Source organism: Balaenoptera acutorostrata, chromosome 13 (assembly GCF_949987535.1).
Source record: "Balaenoptera acutorostrata chromosome 13, mBalAcu1.1, whole genome shotgun sequence".
In the NCBI taxonomy this organism is placed as follows: Eukaryota; Metazoa; Chordata; class Mammalia; order Artiodactyla; family Balaenopteridae; genus Balaenoptera; species Balaenoptera acutorostrata.
The window spans coordinates 3,263,348-3,269,499 of record NC_080076.1 but is presented as its reverse complement, the minus strand read 5'-3'; the positions used below and the strand labels follow the sequence as shown (position 1 = coordinate 3,269,499).

The 6,152-nt window shown below is 47.2% G+C and overlaps 1 long non-coding RNA gene across 1 annotated transcript in view; it reads right to left on the bottom strand.

Annotated features, from left to right (window-relative positions):
- Positions 1–4,789: 4,789 nt before the first annotated feature.
- LOC103018370 (uncharacterized) overlaps positions 4,790–6,152 on the bottom strand; it is an 84,639-nt gene continuing 83,276 nt past the window's right edge. Inside the window, exon 3 of the long non-coding RNA XR_450200.2 lies at positions 4,790–4,870. This is a non-coding gene — a long non-coding RNA (uncharacterized LOC103018370). The remainder of the gene's footprint in view (positions 4,871–6,152) is intronic.

Genomic DNA, 6,152 nt, shown 5'->3' with positions numbered 1-6,152 from the left:
GCCCGGCCATGAGGAAGGAAGAAACAAGGAGTCAGCCTTTCCATGGGTTGAATTTTTGGGTGACTCAGATCTCTGTGAAAATGTCCAATGTGTAGTTATAGGGGGTGGTCAACACATGGGCTTCCATATAATTCGGGATGTGGTGACACACTCCAAGCCTTGCTTGCCATAGGCGCTCAATACATGTTTTGGGGTGAAAGACTGAGATGAATTATCTCTGGTGGAAAGACATGAAGATAAATACATTAAACATCACATGTGGCGAGGCAACGTCCACTGTTCTTCAAACAGCCTCATATCCACTCAGTCCGTAATACACCCCCAAAAACCTCAAGAGCTCTGCTCAAGAACATCAGTGGTACACAAACTGGGAAAGAGAAAATAATGACCCTCCTTCCTTTGGTACCCAGTTAGAAATGTGTCATTAAAGGGCACAAATAAACAAAGATTCAGGGAAAAAGATGTCCTGGTAAAAGGACTTAAAATAGGAAAGCTAAATTCAGACAAGTCCCTGCAAGATTGATTCTCGATAGTCGCTTATGTGATAGTCTGAAGGCTTAAATATCTGTGTTCTCAATTTCTCTTCTGATCCCACTGGCTGGGCTGGGAGCATTTTCAAATACTACATGAGTAGAAACATCCTTGAGTAAGAATTAATTTAGACTTGAATTAATAGGTAGGTGAAGATTCAAAATAATGTTGATTTGTGGGCAGAATCTCAAGATGTTAAAATGTATTAAACGCTCACGTGGTCATTTGAAATCAACCTTCAGTCACACAAAGGGCTCCAGAAAACCTTCTCATGCATGCTTTTATCCCAGCCTGCACTTTTATTTTTCTCATACAAGTATTTATTCATCCATCTCTTCTTTCATGCAATCAGTAAGCAATTCTTAAACAACTATGTTAGGAAAAGTCCTGAGATGCTAACAGGGAAAGAAAAAGACGGCCTGGCGTGCGGTCTCAGTGGACCACCTAGAAGACCTAGCACAGTCCTACATGGCTAAGTCCACTCCCTTTCTTCATGGAAATAGAAGCAGATGATAATCTCCTAAAATTATTTCATCAAAATGCAGTTTCTAACAGAGTTGGATTAAACTTGGGAAATGTTCCATCGAAGACAGTCCAATCTTCTTGTGCCATAAATTGACGCAAAGGATGTTTAATTATCTATTTATTATACTCAGCTCCCGAAAGTTAGAGAGAGAATGAAAGTGAGGGAGTGTCTTAGAGAAACATATACAGATCAACCAACAATATCCCAGAGGTGATGTGTTTAAAGAGCTGCTAGGTCTGTATTTAAAAAAAAAGAAAGAAAAATAAATCCATCCCTGCAACAACCCCAGGCTGCCCAGTTTCTACACCAGAAGGGCCCTGACGTGCTCCTCAAGCTGTGTGCTGGGGAAGCGGGCAGAAGCTGAGTTGCCCTGAGGCCAATGGCTCCTTGGAGAGCAAATTCTGTCCATTTCATCTGGTCACTTTGGATGTCAGTGAGTCGTGATGATATATACATAACCACGTGCTGTCCTTAACCAGGTATCATTCTACCCCTGTTGCTCAAATAAATCTAAATGGTGCCTTAAAGGCAGGGCGACACGGCCGCAGTAACACTGACCGAGGACCCGGCTATTAAGCTGTCCAAGACTCCAGAATCTGTGAAAAGTTTGACAGCACAGGGACAAACACGTATTAGCAACACTGCTTAATCCACGTTTCAAGGGAAGAATTTGAAACCACACTTTCACAACAGGCAGGCTGGGTTCACTGGAAGGATACTGTCATACAGAACCACCAAGCCCACACCCCGAGGTGTGCCCCTGCCCTTTGTCGGTTCACAAAGCTCCCTCAGGCAAAGCGTATCTTGTAAGACAGAAGGTACACAGCTCTGAGAGGAAGAAAAGAAAAAGTAAAAAAAATAATAAAGCACTTTTTCAAAGGAGTGATCAGATTAAGCCCCTTGGTCTTCATTCCTGGTGAAGCTCCATTTCCTGGGAAAACTCGTTGATCTCAGACTATGGAAATGTCTGCTTATGCCTGAAGGTCCAAGGCAGTCAGAAGGCAGGGTCTGCACCCCGGCACGCCTGTGACCTATGCACACACACTCTCGCCTCTGTTCACACACAGGCTGTGCTGCTCCTGCACCAAAAGTACAAAGAAAGAAAGATGCAAGATGTAGTCTTTGTGCAGCCTAAACTCCAAGGACATGATGAGTCTTTGTAAAGGTGTAAAGCGTCAAGTCATCAATAGCGTATGATATCTTCCTTTAACTTACTTCTTTTTGCCTCCAAGCCAACATTTTACAGCTCTGGCTTTTTTCAAGTTTCTCTTTGGCACAAAGTTTGGCATAACCTATTCCTAATGGGCGTTTCCAAAAGGACGGGCAGGGTCTCTCCAGTTGGTAACACAGACTATATTTCTCCGTTTTCTGGATGCAGTTCTGCCCCCAGATTTGGGCAAACCATCTTGAAGGTGATGCTTCAGTGGAGTTTTTCAATGTTTCCATGTAGGACGAGAGCAGAGGAAACCCAGCCCAATGAGCGCTCTCTTGGGAGACCGTGTACCGCCACACAGATCTGTATTTCTGTTTCAGTACATCAATTAGAAATTTCACTTTCTCATCCCCTAATCTTTTGGCAAACAGGCAGACTGACACATTGGTAATGAACTGTTGTTCAAAGTCAGAGTTCAAAGGGGTATTGAGAAGATTCTGTCTGCAGAGCGAGATGGGAAATGTTGACAAGCGTCTTACCACGCGGATGTCAGGCTAAGGAACTGGAGCTTTGACAGAGTCATGTATCGGGGATGAGATCTGGTCTGCAATGTGTCTGCATATTTGCTTAGGGTTTAAATATTCCCCCATACCTGCAATTTCAGTTCACTTTGGTTCCAAAATCATCCACTGAGCGCCTCCTAGATACCGGGCATGGAAGCCCTGAACCAGAGGACATAGAAAGAGGAGGGGGACACAGCCGCTTCCCAGGCAGAGGGGTGGCAGACACAGGCAAGGGTTTGTGAGGTGGTAAGAGATCCAGATGACCTGCCGAGATAACTCGCTGGTTGAGTCCAACATCTCGACTCACAGCCACCTGAGATGTGGCGGAGGCAGGGGCCCCGTTCACCCTGAAGGTCCAGCCTCCAGCAGCTGGAGATGTGGAAGAGGAAGGAGGGTGCCCCCAGCTCTTCCTTGTCATCCCGCTGCTGTTAGAGTGATGCCTGCAGGGAAATCCTTTCACGAAATTTGTCCCCAGAGCGTGTGGTTCTGGGTCTTTAGGCACACAAAATTTCCCTGGTCAAAATGACTTAGCAGCATTAGAAAAGTGAGAATCTAATAATAAATTAAAAACGTGTGTTTTCTTTTTCTTCCTCCCCTCCCCACCTTCTTCCCTTCTCCCTCCTCCTTCTCTCCCTCCCCCATCCATCACCCCCCGGCCTGCTACTGATCTACAGGTGTGCTGGGAATTTCGCAGGGAAACCAGTGGGTGCCCATCTTGGCTCTGGGTGCCGCCAGCCATCCTAAGTTGCCCGGCTGCCAAGCGCACCCGCGTCCCTCTAGGCCCTGGCACCTGGGACCAAGCAGCTCTGAGAGCCTGGTTCCCAGCAGCGGGCTGCCCGTGGCTGATAGTGGTGAGCGATGATGGCAGAGCATCCGAGCCGGCTGCAGCCAAGGCCAGCGGCCGGGCCGGGCCATCATGCTGCCATGCAGGAAACCGCGCTGACAGGCGACTGACAACTTCTGGTCCTGCAGCCAGCAGCTGGACCCCGGCGGCAAGATGCAGGATGCAGGATGGGCCTGCTACGGGCCTCTCCATCCTGCCTGCTCTGCTGACAGCTGGCAAGGCTTCCCCTGGCAGCCAGCACCGTGGCAGAAACAGCGAGAGAAGATGAGGAGGAGGACTCCTACAGCATCCCGGGCTGCGGTGGGGAGAGGCCTGCACAAGCGGACCTGGGGCGGGTCTCATAAAGCTCTTTCCCCTCCCCATAACACGGTCATCTTCAGGAAGATTCAGTGAAGAAGCTATTGATCTGTGAGACGTAACCTGCTTTCACAAGGAAAGCTCTCCGGATGCCGTATCCACTTGCGGGTCCCACGGCAAACTTCGGTCAGCATCGCCGCTGCTTTTCCAGCACCTCGGCCATCTCCACAACACTCCCGGAGTCTAGGGGTAGATGTGCTCCCCCAGGAACAGAGAAAGGACACAAAGGGACAAGGGACACAGGCCTGGGAACCATGGGGTCTTTGGGAGGCGTCACCAAGGAGCAGTCGCGGCTGCCCCGTGGAGCCCCCCATCAACATCATCCTTTCCCTCCGCTGTGTCTGAAGCTCTTTAGGGGGGTCCGTGCAGCGATGGCGTCAGCCCTGGAGGAGGGCTCAGCACGTGCATCTCATGCCACTTTCACAGTTGTTTCACTGGTCTTGTCGCGCGCACACTGGCCGCCACACCTTTGCCTCTGGACTAACCACACTCCTCTCTTCGTGACCAAGGAAAGGCGTGGCCAAGGAGCAGCAACAGCAAATGAGGCCTCACCAAAGGTCACCGAGAAGAGCAGGTGAATTGCAGGTACCTGGGGGGGCGCCGAGAGGTCACCCACCTGCTGGTGAGGGCCCGGGTCTCCCGTGCAGGTTGCACAACATGGAATAAAAGGTGTTAGAACACTGGGGACAGAAGTGACTCCTGAACGTTGCCGTGATTTCTGACACATATTAAGGAGGAAAGGCTGCCCTTGGCCCTAGCTTCCTCCCCCGCTCTTTGCAGGTACACTTGAGAGAAACTCTCGCAGAAACTCTTACCTCTGGGAAGGTAAGACCAAGTCTGCTCGGAAGCCAAGAGATGAAGAAAATGACCTCTACAGGTCCTTCCAGTGTATGTTTCTAGGAAACGAACAGAATTTGTTGTTTAGTATTTGTTAAAGATTGCAGACAAGTATCACTTGAGATACAATTCAATTAATACAAACTAAGCTGACTGCACTTCATTTCCAAAGATCCTTGATTTCATAAAGATCGTTTAAACCCTAGAAATTGAAAGGCTCTATTCAGGAGGCCCCTATCTTGATCTCAAGAAGCTAAGACCTAGAAAGACCCTGTATCAATAATCAAAATGTCACCATTTCTTAAAAAGGTGACCAGTAGCTCCTCTGACCTGGGATTAGCACTGAAATCTCTGTACGTGAGCAGGACGTTTTCATGACTCTGCATAGACTCATCGGTGCTTTGTAGCTCTTAGGTGTGCCTAAACGGATCTTTTATTTCTTATCTAGATTCAAAATAAGGAATTGCTTAAACAAACAAAAAACTCAACAAAAACAAGGAATCGGTGTGTTTTGTTAGAGATGGTTAAAAAAAAAAGTTCCCTGAACTTTGTGGGAGCCTTTGAACACACACAGAACAGAGCCAGGAAGGGAACTCGAGTTGGCCTATGCAGGTCTCTGCTGGCATCAGGTCTAGAGTCTGCGGTCAGCCTGTTAACGAACATCTGTTTTTCCAGCGGACTGGACAAGATTTTCTCCAGCACATTCCTCTCCATAGAATATCATGGTGGGCCCCATTTTTGTCATGCAGGTGAAGCACATATACTATTTCTAGAAATTGCAAATTAAGTAAAATCATATTTCCATCATAACTCTGCTAACTCCATTACTGATGAACAGGTTACAAATGTTTTATCATCAACTCAGTAATTCTTGTCAAGAGCAATAGTATCCTTTGGTCAGCTCACAGCTAGCCTATAGTCAAGTGCTTGGCTCACTGGAAGAATAATGCATCCAGCCATCATTTACGTTACTATTTTTCCTATCAGTACTCTGTTGAGCTTGGCTTGCTAATAAGCCACCCAAGAAGTAGGAGGGAAGAGAGGAAACTGGGGTTAAGGGGTGTTGAATAAGAAAGGAGTCATATTATTCTTTCCTCCATGGGTTTAATTATGTTAACTAACACAGAAAACCTGGTGAATCCACAGAGGCTTTATTTTCCTTCACGGCCAGACTGTCAATATTTCCATGAGGTCTTAACTCTACAGTTTTCACCATTTTTCATAACCCAACCATCAATATACTTGTAACTGAGAAAACAAAATCCAATCTTACACTGGCTTCCGTTGGTCCAAATGACATCTCAAGTTTATCTAATTCTCTGCATCTCTGTGACTGCAGCC